We start from the raw sequence: 14,934 nt of genomic DNA, 5'->3' as shown, positions 1-14,934 counted from the left end.
AGGCATCAAACCCAACACAAAGGAGAGTAACAATAATACACCTTGAAACAGTGAAGTGGTTCTTTAAAATAAATAGTACTCAAGGGACAAAAAAAAGGGAAACAATTGAACGTAAAATCCACATGTATCGTCTATTTGCATCTTCATATACACCTTTATAAATATATAGTCGGGTATATGTAATGCATTATGCTTTTATAAATGCATATATAAATACATATAAATATATATAAATATATATATATATATGTGTGATTATAAAAAAAGATACATGTAGTAATGCTAAAAACGCATATTTATGTAGGTTCATGAACGTATCACATTATATAACATATATATAATATATATATATATATATCTATATATATATATATACATTCTTTTATTTGATATTTTGATAAATATATATTATTTATAAGATAACAATTTCATATCAAACTGCCTAAATTCTTCTGAAAGTACTTCTCAACCTATAGACAGTTTGTGACTAATCCGCTTCTATTCGCAGGGGATCTAACAAGAGCGTATGAGACCAACGTTGCTCTAAGCAATAAATATTTCAATTACGAATACCAATTCCAAACGCCTACTATAAGAGTAACCACAGTAATACTACTATTATTTCTCCTGCTACTACTACTACTACTACTACTACTATCTTTCTGGTGACGTAAGTTAAATAACATTTCTCTCGGAGGACGTCCTTTGGTGCGATGCTATTAGAGGGATTATTCCCAAAAGGTATCCCCTTCAATAAAGGAGACCTCGATGGTTACTGACCCTGCGCAATGAGAAGCCCTTCCTCGCATGCGCAAGAAATTTATATATACATATGTATATATATACATAAACGTACGCTCATAGGAGAGTGCTTACTATACGAGAGAAAAAAAGTGTAACAGTGATTAATTATCTTTAAAAAAACAAAAAGATATTTTATTAAAATCGTAGTTTTATAACTACGGAAAAAAAGAAGAAAAATATATTATACACGTAGACACGGACACGCTTTTAAGTTCTACGAGTTGACATAGGCGGGTATAATTGACCCGCAAGCACCAGAGAGCACTACAGGGCGCGAGGGAAAAAGAAGAAAAGGAAAAAAAAAGGGAAAGAAAGTCACACGAAAGCTGGGAGAGCCTTAACAGACATCAGACCTAGTCAACACACGCTACAGCGTTTGTATAAATTGCTTCTTTTTTTTTTTTAACACGTGGAGAAAACTATTCAAATTTTTACAATATGTGAAGGTTTGGGAGTGTAGGCAAATCTGGATTATTATGAAAAGGTTAGTACAGACGTTTTTTGTTTGTTTGTTTTTTTTTAACTTGGCCCTTTTTTTTCGTCTATACATTGCGATGTTGTTACACACACACACACACACACACACACACACACATACACATGTATATGTGCGATTGTGTGTGAGTATGTGTATATACTAATACATACAAATTTATCAACTCGTTTACTTACACGTACAAATGCATATATTAAACAGCATGCAACAACACACCCTAAAAAAATTATAAATATATAATTGCTATTATTTATATAATTATGAACTAGGACGTTTACTCATGCACACTCACAATATATTAAGTATATTCGTGAGAGAAAATAGAAGTTTTTTGTCTGTTTTTGATCCTTTTCAGCTTCTGGATAACGGTCGTCACTCCTGACAAAAACTGGCTGATGTAATCGTCATATTTTCGTCAGTTCGAATACTTTTCAATCTTACTAAAATAATCGTTAGGGATATATTTATCTAACTAGTTTTGAACCATATATATATATATATATATATATATATATATATATATATATATATATATATAGAGAGAGAGAGAGAGAGAGAGAGAGAGAGAGATTGATATAATGTATTGTGTACATTTATTCCATTGGTTAATTTATATAATGTTTATTCCATTGGCTAATTATGTTAATATTTTAATAAGAAAATATTTTTGTCTATTTTATTTAATGGAATATATATATATATATATATATATATATATATATATATATATATATATATATATATATATATATATATATATATATGTGTGTGTGTGTGTGTGTGTGTGTATTTATATTATGTATATATATGTATATATACATATATATTCCTATTTATGTGTATGTATTTATATTTATGTATACGTATATGCATATATATATACATATATTATATATATATATATATATATATATATATATATATATATAACAGAGCAAATAGTTAATAAAGCATGCTAAAAAAACACTTTGAAAAAGAGTTAAAAACATATTTAATCTGAAAAGGAAACACTGAATAAGTGGATAGTCCTTAATCCGCGGAGTTTCGAAGAAATACTTTCCTTCTCATCAGAATGTAGGAATTAGCAAAATGCGAGATCGGATTTTGCATACAAAATTATTTGATGAAACTGCAAGTAAGCTTTTACATCTGGTTTAGATTTCTTTATAACTATTAATTCTTTAATATTTATAATATACTTAGTTTTACCATCTTTGATCATTTTGGTAAATTTAATTGTAATTTTTATTTTATATATATATATATATATGTATATATATATATATATATATATATATATTCATCCCTATTTATGTATATGTATGTGCTTGTGTATATATAATATATATGTAGATATATAGGTTTGTGCATAGACTGTTTTAAGTTCGGAAAAATTGTTTTTCTATGCGCTGAGCTGAGGATCTACCAGTTGACATCATCATAATTACTAATATATATCAACATCGGGTAAACAATTTACCAATAAACCTAACATCTGGAAAAAATAAGCGATAATGTGTACTTATTTAAACATAGTAAGGACTCTACGGTGATCGATCAAAGGTTCAACTATTTCATATCTCGTCAGAAGTTACAGAGGATACATGGAGTTTTTGTAACTTTAATTTATCTGCGTAAAGTCCTGCTAAGATTTATGTCATTTTATTTATATATAAACTCTACGCAATTACTGAACATTTTGAAAACAATATTGGGTGCACGTTTTTAATTCACGTTTTCCATTTGAATGAAATAATACACACACACACATAAATATATATGTGTATATATATATATATATTACTTATATAAATCTAAGTAAATTAAAAAAATGAGCTTCGAGGCGAAGCCACTATTAACCGTATTTATCGTTTGAAAAATAAAAACAACAACATATATATATATATATATATATATATATATATATATATATATACATATATATATATATAGTGCATACATTAAAAAGACGATATTCCAAAGTTCATGATGTTGACCATCTTGTAATTTATTCCTTTTATTCAGTTGACATTTACAATTCTTGCCAATTCTATATATATATATATTTAAAATATAATTATATATATATATATATATATATATATATATATATATATATATATATCAGGTTCATCTGGCAATTTTTGCTGCGATTTCTGACATACAGATTCCTCGTTTTTATTCCAACTACATAAATAAATAAAATTCTTTTAAACAATTTACAATTTGGACACTCTTTAACAACATTCTCAGACCAATTTTCTATGCTTTGATATTCTGCTTTATTAATGGATGAAGTTGGGGCCTGGTGCCACGTATATTACTAATAGAATTATAATCTATGTTCGCATAGCTCGCATCATGGATGGTTTGTTGGCATCATTTTCTTTGCATTATCGAAATGTGTATACAAATCGAACTTCGACCCTGTAACTGTTCAACCAAATTGATTTTCACGATTTATACAGCCGTACAGACATACACCCAGACGTCTATGCAAATGTTTGACTTATTTCACGCACGAAATATGAAAATCAAACATCTTACATCAAGTCAAGTTCACACAATGGCCGCATCCTATCTGTTATAATATATATCTGATATATTTGTGATCATGCTAGCTAGTAAAGTTAACTCGATACCTCCGTTCAGTCTCGAAAGACAAAGGATACCCCCTGTAAGGGCAGCTGCGCGTGTAATTGTGAGGCAAGGGTTGCGCAATCCCAAACCACACCTCTCCTGAATCGGCACTGTTTGAGTCCAGTGACAAGAAGAAATCCAAGATGACTGGAAATAATGCCGAGATAAGCAGAGAGCACATACAGCACTTGTAAATCCCAAACGTTCACCCATTTAGTACTGACCAGGTTCAACGTTGCTTAACTTCGGTGATCAAACGGGAACCGGTGTGTCAACGTGATTATGTCGTATTATTAACTAATTTGCATATTACTGCGCAAAAAGACACTTCATATATTAACTATACTTTGTTATTGTGTTTTTGTTTTTCATATAACAAACAGTAGTGTTCGAGAACAGGATGTTATTTTGTTTATCAAGTCAATATAATTCAGAAATACCTATTTTTGTGGGTTCACATTTTTGCTTATTGTGACAGGATAGTTAACATCTTTATTGGGTTCTTTTCCAGCTTATTCCTTCGACTAATAGACTTATTATTAGCTGTTTCTATTGTTTTACGGCCATATTTAAAAGAAATACATTTGTATGAACACTATCAAAGACGTTACCCCTTATCTATTTCTTAGTGATGGAACGAATACAATATATTTAGTTATTCAAATATAAAAACCGATTCTGTTCTAAATTCCAGATGTCCACGTAATCACAGATTCCGATACATTTTAAATATTGAAATATTTATTTCAAATTGTCTTTTTTTTTAATGTTGGATTACCTAAAACCGCTATTTAATATCTGCATATATGTTTTTGCAAATGTAAAATACACGTATGGGAGGTGATCTAGTTCACTTTCATTGCTAGTTTAAGATCAATAAATATTTATGATTTTATTATTAATACCAGCAATTGAAAGTTACGTTTAAAAATGGTTCTGGATAGGACCTTTAACTATATCCGATGGTGAGACCCCAGCTTGCGGGCTTTGGGGAGTATGGAGCCACTCTTTAATTGAATGCTCTAACGAACTGCAAGCACTTGTGCCCCTACGACGTGAACACCCTCGACAGACCCGACAGGCTGCAAAATCCCACGCCTACCACGTAGAGATCCCTAGATGTAAAATATCTTTCTACTCCAGTAGTTTCTTCCCCAGAACGGCTAGACTTTGGAATTCCATTCCAGGTCCCTGCTTCCCCAACTCTACTGACGTGCAGAAGTTCAAGTGCAACGTGAACCGACATCTTGCTGCCCAAATCCCTACATAGTACCCCAGTAGTTGTTGCCCCTGATAGTAGCCCCCTACACCAAAGTGGCAATGTGACTTGTTTGGGGTGAAAATGTAATAATAATAAAAAATGGCATTGCTCTCAGGTGAACTCTTACCTGGAGTGGTAGTACCTGTTAGGGTCTCAATTATGGGTTAAATACAAACCGACGTATAAAACAAAAATATATTCTATTAAAAAATGTTTTTCTCTCGAATTACTGGATTCGGCATTAAATAACCTGAAAAGGGTTGATATGCCGTAAAACAAAAGCAACCAACAAACCAAAATAAAAATGTGTTAACAAACGCAATTTTAACCAAACAATCAAAAGAATCGTTTTGGGCATCGGAAACTAGGTACATATTTTTGTCAATTCTCATACGGATTTCAATACCTCAAGAAAGTTTCGATTTTTCCGATTCCCGATTTCAATTAATCGTCCCAATAGTATTATTTATATGCATAAATGCGAAAGTGTTTGTAACGTGTTTAAAATAAATGTTCATTAATGAAAAAAAAATGCTTAAAACATTTTAAGTAGAAAAAGACTAATATGGACATTTCACAGACACAATTTTATAATCTCATCAGAGACAATTTCATTTTATTTATCATAAAGTAAAAAAAATATTCAAGTATATAAAGAATTGGGTAGGTATAGTGGTCAGTAGTTATCTTTCTCCCACATTGAGAAATGTGATCCAAAGTCGGAAATTGGGATTGAAGAGTCAGCGCCGCCGAAGAGGAGCATTTTGATTTGAAAAAGATGCTTATGCAGCCCACCGGAATTCCACAGTAGAGGCGACTCTGGCGGTTAGCAATACACTCAAAGAGAGAAAACAAAACCTGGGATTGTGGTCCTCCTACAAGACCAGCAATACAGCGCAGTCGACGAGGAAAAAGCCATTATAAAATTGGTGTAAAATCTATAAACTTTAGGAAAAATATGGTGGCCATTCCAGCCTTTATTAAGAGTGTAGACTTTTAAATTGTACAACTAGAAAAAAAATCACTCATAATCCCACAGCGATTCCACGACAATGATATTCATACGCCAATCGAAAATATCGTGTTGATATTTTTCGTATTTAAAGAGGGTTCTTGGTTAAGGCATTTCTAATTCTAACAAATCGCGATCTCCGATCATCATGTGGAGTAATTCTCAACCAGATTTTGAACTGACCAACGGAGGGAGATATGTGTAATTAATTTCCAGATGACAGGTGGACACCGAAATGGGAGCTGCCCCATCAATCCCACTTGTGATGGGGTCAGTTCATTTATGAGTTCTTACCAGGAATTAAATGTAGACTCGTAATTGTATCCGGTATCTCTGCTTTCGAACGCCTGCGTATTCCTTTGGGAATATGTGTGGACAGAAGATAAATGAGTACACTGATTTATTTCTCAAATACCACTTAATAGAAAGCTTACAACTCTTATATATAAAGTCATATATTTGTATGTACGAAATGCCCTTCTAAACTAATTCACCGATCATTAAATATTTTGGAACACAGCTACTAGGTGTAAGGGATCCAAATACGGATTATATTTATTTTAGTATAGTTTAAAGCAAAGGAAATAAGAAGGCATGTAAACTGCAAATTTCTGATTTTTCTGAAATTTGAATAATACGTATGCTTTAAACTTTAGAGGGTTTTTTTTTTTTTTCATTTTTTTAACGAGTTTTTAGGGACCACATATAGGATCAAAATCTCATTTGGAAATATAAATTAATAATGGGGTTGGGGTGATTCCAAAAAATTTCCTGATTCCGATACAATTACTGATTCGGGTTTATATTACACTACACAGAGGTACGAAAAATTTGTAAAAACAACAAATAGATAACAAATAAATGTTATCAAATGCAAGAAAAGTAACTTTTCTACCTAACTGGATGAGTTTTTAGTGTTTTTATTTAATATAAAATGTTTACTCGGTTCGAAAAACAAAGAAATATTAAACACTACCGAAGAACAAGAAAAAATGTCCGAGATGTCTTTGAAGACTCGACAAAGACTTTAAAATAAGAAATAAAAGAAAATGATGGTAGAAACCCAACTAATAAATGTTACTGTGACATGTATTGATTAGGTTTCTACCACCATTTTGTATTATTTCTTATTTTGAAGTGATTATTGAGACTTAAAGGATGTAAAGAGATTGCAGTCATTTTTTTTCTTGTTCTCCGGTAGTGTTCAATGTTTACATTAAATAAAAACACCAAAAAATTATCCAGTAAAGTAGAAAAGTAACTTATTTTGCCTTTGATAACATTTACTTGTCATATATTTGTTGTTTTTTTTTGTTTTGTTTTTGACAACGTTTTCGTACCTCTGTGTATTGTAATATAGACCCCGATTCTGCTCTAAGTTTTCGAGTTTAATACAATTATCAACTCTGATTTGATTTTTTTTCAATTTCTAAATATTTAGAAATTGTTTTTGTTTTTGTTTTTTTGTTTTTTCGGATTACCACAAAACCGCATATGATGTGGGCATGTATTTTTGCTAGCGTAAAAGCATACTTATGGCGAGGGTAATCTATAAATTTTCGATTTACTGGTTGTTCAAAATCACTAAATATTTATCATTTTATCATTAGTACAAGCAATGGAAAATTAAGTTTTAAACAAAAACAAATAAATTAAAAGAATCGTTTTGGGAATAGGAAAAATGCTCTCATTTTTCCGATTCCGATACTAAAATTTTTCTGATTTTCCGATTTCGATTACACTAATACAAGTATAAAAATATTTAATTAATTAACCTTACTAATTAACTTATTGGAACCGTTTTGGTTAGGCGTAAATTAAACTAGATTCCATGAATTTCAATTTAGGTTCTCCTGTAGGAGATGTCTCCTTGAAATACTTTCGCTCTTTCTCGCTCACATGCCTCTATTTCGAATTCGTACCAGCGGGCCGATATCGGTGGACTTTTTTTTTTCTACCAAAACGGTTATTAACAATGTTTTTATTTATTTGTTTTTAATGTTTAACATATTTCAAACTGATATAAATTATTGCACAGTAAAAATAATTAATTTAAAACAAAAATCTTTTTTTTTTTCATTTCGAATTATTTAATCAAGTAAAAATTCCAGTTTTTACTTTATTACTAAATTTAAAAAGCTTTTCTAATAAATTATTATAACAATTTAATAAAGAAAAAATATCGCAAATATTGAACTTGGAAATATGAAAAAATAGCTTTTTAAATTTTGTAATCCAGTAAAAAAAAAAAAAAATGGAATTTGACTGGATTACATAATTCGAAACGAGAGAAATGATTTTTGTTTTAATGTAATTAAATATGTTAAACAGTACAAACAAAAAAAACCCATTGTTAATGAACGTTTTGGTAAGAAAAAAAAAGTCCACTGGTATTGGTCCGCTGCTATGAATTCAGAATAAGGTCATCTAAGCAAGGAAAAGCAAAAAGTAGTGCAGGGAGGTATCTCCTACAGGAGCACCGAATAAGGATTATAAATATAAGATTTAGCATCGTTACATTCATTTTGATTTTAAATAGCGTAACAACACAGAAAAACGGTGCACATCTGTTCTGCTATGGGGGTTACATATTTTTAGTAGACATGAAACAACAAACCGAAAAAAAAATTGCAAAACAGAAAAAAAATGTAACAAAACGCAAGATAAATTACTCCTTCACCTGGCAAGCTATTCTTACAAATTATCATAGCAATTTAATAAACAAAAAATATCGTAAAAATTGAACTTGAAAATACTAGGAAAAAAAATAGCTTTAAAAAAAACTTATTTTAAAGTGTTTATTGTTTGAAAAACAAGTAGTGCTGAGCGTTTACGGTAAAACGACAAAAAAGATGGCAGACAGGAAGCTTTTACCTTTGGAGCCTCGAGAATTGCTCAAAACTCAAAAACAAATAAAAACACTTGCAGTGATAAACTAAATACATATAACCGTGACATTTAGAACTATTGTGCATCATTTTTATGTAAGCTTTCGAAGATTAAAATCAAGCTATAAAAATGCAAAACCAAATTGGTGGCAGGTGAGTGTAGCTCAACGCTTCGTTTATTGTTAAATACAGTTTTTCTTTATTCTTCTCTTAATATGAGGAATTTTCGGAGTTCCTATCGCCTTTATCATCCAAATACGAAATGCGAAAGTATAGTAGAAATGTGAATCTCCTTGCAGTAAAGACTACAAAACGTTTGTAACAAGCAAACAAACAAATAAATGTTACCAAAGGCAAGATAAGGAACTCTTCTGTATACCTGGATAAGTTTTTGTTTTTTGTTGTTTTACTTATTTTTACTTATTTTAAAGCGTTTATTTACTTTGAAACGCAAGTAGTGTTGGTTCTAGAGTTAAAATAAAAAATGGCTTTCATTAAACGTAGGTAGACTCGATAATCGCTTAAAAAGCAAAAATAATATGAAATACTGGTAGAAACCCATTCAATAAATGGTAACAATCACGAGAAAATGTAATGTTCTACAAAATTTACATGATTTTTGGAACATGATATTTACGTTTTATTCCGGGTATGCACATAATACATATTATTTTCTTTTAATATAGGGGGTATTCCGGACCAGAATACGGTGCTATTGTAGTCCTAAATATTATACATATGGCATTATTGCAGTCTTATATATATATATATATATATATATATATATATATATATATATATATATATATATATATATATAGGAGCAAACAGTTAATAAAACATGTTCAAAACACTTTGAAAAAGAGTTAAAAACATATTTAATCTGAAAAGGAAACACTTGATAAGTGGATAGTCCTTAATTTTTAACTCTTTTTAAAAGTGTTTTTTAACATGTTTTATTAACTGTTTGCTCCTATAATAAACTCTATCTCCATTTGGTTTTATCGAGCTTTTACATTTGGTTGAGATAACTTTATAAATATTAATTCTTCAATATTTATAATATACTTTAGTTTTACCATCTTGGATCATTTTGGTAAATTTAATTGTAATTTTTATTTTATATATATATATATATATATATATATATATATATATATATATATATATATATATACAATATTAGGTCCTTATTTAGAATTGCTCTTATACAAAAAAAATGTCTGTGGTGTTCGTACGTGTGAGGAAACGAAAATTTATTTCAAAAATTGCGTACATTGATAAAATTTGAAAAAGAAAATAATTTGTAAGCGATTAATTGGAATTCGTCAAACATCTCGCATGTTTGAATTATTGATGAGTATCTCCTTTATTTTTTTAGATTGTTTTCACAATGGTGGTCGGGACAGTCGCTCCTCGGATACTCATAACATTTGATGTTCTTATTTTAAAATAAGATGATTTGATGAATTTACATAACTTTGAGAATATGATATTTTCGTTTTATTACGAATGCGTACATTATACAGATTTTGATTTATTTTTATTTTTAGGTGGGAAAATTTTGGGACCTGGATTCTGAATTATTATACTTAGGAGTACTAAGATATTCTTAAAGATACTTTTACAAAAACACTCGACTAGTTACAACCACTATAAACGATTTCCCCCACACTCTATCTGTGGCTAAATCTAAACACAGATTTCATGAACAAAGCTTCTTTTCTCAGAACTGCCCACCTGTGGAATACAGTTCCGCTGGCCTGCTTCCTGGATGAATACAACATAGGAGCCTTCAAGTCCAATTTAAACAAGTTCTTGTTGAACCGTACCCATAAATAATCAAATTCTACCCAATTTACGCCATTAACGATTACAACACTACAACCTTACGAATTAACTTACTTATTCATTAAGCTTTATCCTCGAGTGACCTTCGGGCCTTGATAAGTGATTACTAATTAAAAAGACAAACAAACAAACAAACATTAATAAGACTCGCTCCTCGTGAAATATATTTTCTAATCATTCAACCAATCGTTTTTTATTTGCAGTAATGCACGAAATACGTTTATCAGATTCAAACTTATGAAATTATACCCCAAACATCCACCGATGATTTCTTGCCTTATTTTTAATAAGTTTTCAAATTTCATATTTTTCGTTCGAATAACAAAAACTTTAGACATTTTCATAGATTTTAACATTCCTGAATCTTTCCAATTTTACAAACCATGAAGATTTGTTTTTCTTTTATAATAATAGTGCAACAAGCAATTTTACATCGGCAAACCTGAAGAGTCCTAGAGTGGATGAAACGCGGAATATTTAGTGTAGCTTAATCGCCATATATATTTTATAAATTACGATATATATATATATATATATATATATCTTGTAGAGATTATAATTTGGTTACTATGAAAACCGTATAAACCTGAAGAATCCTAGAGTGGATGAAACGCGGAATATTCAGTGTAGCTTAATCGCCATATATGTTTTATAAATTACTAACTAGCTCTACCTACGTATTGAGCATTTTGAAGTAAATACTTAAAGTTTACGCATAAATTTATACTTTCGTATATTAATTTTATGTGAGTAAATTAAGTAGTTATATATATATATACATATATATATATGTATATATATATATATCTCTTGTATATAATTATATATATATATATCTTGTATATAATTATATATATATATATATATATATATCTTGTATATAATTATATTTATATATATATGTTGTATATATATATATATATATATATATATATATATATATATATGTGTGTGTGTGTGTGTGTGTGTGTGTGTGTGTGTGTGTGTAGTCATCCACATGCAGTACTGTTCCGCTGTATCACAATTTATTAGTGCGGCTAGATTTTACCTACAACCATCGCATAAGTAGTCGGCTGTTCTAACCGCTGGACCATGGATCGGTGCTAGTAAACGTCTCATCAAATTTCCATTAGTCATAAAATAAAAATGAAAAATAATTTTTTAATGATTAGACAAACTTATCAGGATACAAAATCTCTACTCGATTAAGAGGAGCAAATATTAGAATAAGTTAAAAGCATAAAGAGTGAAGTTATATAAGAACTTTATCAAATTATCACGTTAATAAGAATTACAGAAAGGGGAATAGGAGGGAAACATCTTTAGGCCATGATATTTCGGAGCTAAATGCCTCTCATCAAAAGAGACGAAAAAGCCGGTATTATACAAATATAGGGGTAAAAAGACGACACCGACTTTAAAAAAAAAACATTCAGATTAGAAAAGGAAAAAAATGCGGGGATAATATGATGGAGGCAAAATATGATGCAGCCAAAATATGATGGAGACAAAAGAGAGGAGAGCAAGAAAGAAACAATAAAAAAACACACAGAAATAAAAAAAAATAACTTTTCAAATTTAAAAAATTCTTTTTTAATGATTTTTAAAAATAAATTTTAAAATTTAGAAAATATTTTAAGATTTTCGAGAATTTAAACAATTTAAAAATAATGAAAAGGTTTTTTTTTAAACTCTGCGATAAAATAAAATATATTATTGAATATAAATAAACTAGTACAAATCAAGTATGAAAAATAAAATAAAATAAAATAATTATTGAATATAAATAAAATATTACAAATTTAAGTATGAAAAAATGTAAACGTAAAGAAACAAAAACAAGTTAAGAAATTTAATGAGAAACAAATCAAATTTTTGGAGGATAATCCAACAGGGAATATATGTACACGAAAATAACATGAAATAGAACCATATATATATGTATATATATATATATATATATATATATATATATATATATATATATATATATATATATATATCAATACTGGTAATTAGTAAAATCCTGAAGAAGGTGCAGAGCAAATATATATATAATGTTATTATCATTTTATCTGTTTTAGTTACACATGTTTTTGCTACCGGATCGTATTCACCTTCGTCAGACTTGAACAGAAGCTGTTATAACCACTTCTGTTCAAATCTGACGAAGTTGCTGGATCGTGAATACGATCCTGTAGCAAAAATATGTATAACTAAAATAGATAAAACGGTAATAATAATAATAATATTAATAATAATAATAATAATAATAATAATAATATATATATGTACATATTTGTTTACTGTTTTATGGGAAATAATTCCAACAAAGTGCTCGGTTCCAAAGGAAAAATTTCAATATAAAAGCTTAATATTTATTTATTTATTTAAAACTGTACTGTCGGTTTCAAGCCTAACATAAGGGGGGCAGTTAACGGTAAATAACGTTAGGCTCTCGTCGGCTGATCTTCTATATATATATATATATATATATATATATATATATATATATATATATATATATATACCTTATTCAGGTTAGTGTTTTCTCTGAATTTCAAATAGCGTTGCCGAACGCATTCTTCCGGTATTTCATAAATAACACACAGTCTCTTCATTAACTTCTTCTTTCTTCAAATTAACATTCTAGTGAAGAAAAAAGAGAAAAAAATATACAATTCTGACGAAGGTGTATTCACCCAAAAAATATTAATTTTAAACAACTAAATACTTGGTTATTTTCATAATATCGCGTTGTAATTCGACCTTCAGACGTATTTTATACCTATTTCAATTTAAAATTCGAAATTCAATCAACGCTCCTTACACGGAAAACATTTTCCTGAATTTCAAATCGCGTTGCCAAACGCATTCTCCCGGCATTTCAAAAACAACACTGATTCCGATACCGATTCTTTATAAATTTCTTAATATTTAACTATAGAGTTGTTTTATTTATTTATTTATTGTATTTTTTATTTTTTGAATAACTGTAAAAGAAACACTTGTATAAATGTGCGAATATTTTCTCAAACGTAAAATACTTTTGTGTGTTCCGGTGGGGGTGATCTATCAATTTCAATTTAACTAGTTGTCTAAAAGTCGATACATATTTATTATTCTATTATTGCTACAAGCAGTGAAAGACTTTGCTTTAAACAAAATCAAATTAAAGAGACAATTAAAAAAATCGTTTTTGTCATCAGTAGACACGAACTTTTCCGATACTTGTAAAATTTCAGATTTTTTCGATTCTCAGTTCGGATTAATCCAACTCTTAGGCGGTTGGACAACGTTTAAAAATAGTTAATTCACATACCCATCTTAACAAAATCGGCTGAATAGCGTAATAGTAAGGAGTGCCGACTGTCGTCTAGGCGGTCGAGTTTCGAACCTGGCTTATGGTAGTTGTTATGCGAAACAGTGCTAATGAGCTAAACAGTGCTGTATGTGGATAACACTATATATATATATATATATATATATATATATATATATATATATATATATATATATATATAAAACTCATTTTCACTCCAAACCATTTGGAAGGTAACTTATTTGTGATCATGTTTAACAGATGATGGTGAAGAGTTGTGTAACGAGATGTTTGTTCACATTACATTTAAACTTCTGCATTTCTATATTCAGAAAAAGTATGAAACAGAGATGGAACCCCATACTAAGTTTGTCCCAGACGAACAACTATTAGAATAGGAAACTTCATTATCTAAGGACCTCAACAATGAATTGTTGGGGTATGCATCGAGAGGGAACAAGTACTAGACGTTCATCGGAGCACATTCCATTTAATCACATGGAAAACAAACACAGTGGTTCGACATTGCGGCGATGGGACAGGAGTTATATTCCTTATATTATAGAATAGTTTCAAGCGTAAATTCTTAAAACAAGCTACAATGGTAATTTTTAAGTAATTAACTGACTTACAAAAATAACGGCAATTGGGACGGACTAG

At 29.4% G+C, this 14,934-nt stretch overlaps 1 long non-coding RNA gene across 1 annotated transcript in view; it reads left to right on the top strand.

The window, feature by feature from the left end:
* The first annotated feature begins 638 nt into the window (after positions 1 to 638).
* The window catches only part of LOC145277558 (uncharacterized), a 109,822-nt gene continuing 95,526 nt past the window's right edge, over positions 639 to 14,934 (top strand). Inside the window, exon 1 of the long non-coding RNA XR_013868155.1 lies at positions 639 to 1,288. This is a non-coding gene — a long non-coding RNA (uncharacterized LOC145277558). The remainder of the gene's footprint in view (positions 1,289 to 14,934) is intronic.

This window comes from Euprymna scolopes, chromosome 6 (assembly GCF_053919585.1).
Source record: "Euprymna scolopes isolate OS-2025 chromosome 6, ASM5391958v1, whole genome shotgun sequence".
NCBI classification, from domain to species: Eukaryota; Metazoa; Mollusca; class Cephalopoda; order Sepiida; family Sepiolidae; genus Euprymna; species Euprymna scolopes.
The sequence above is the reverse complement of the archived record's forward strand: the minus strand, read 5'-3'. Positions and strand labels throughout refer to the sequence as shown.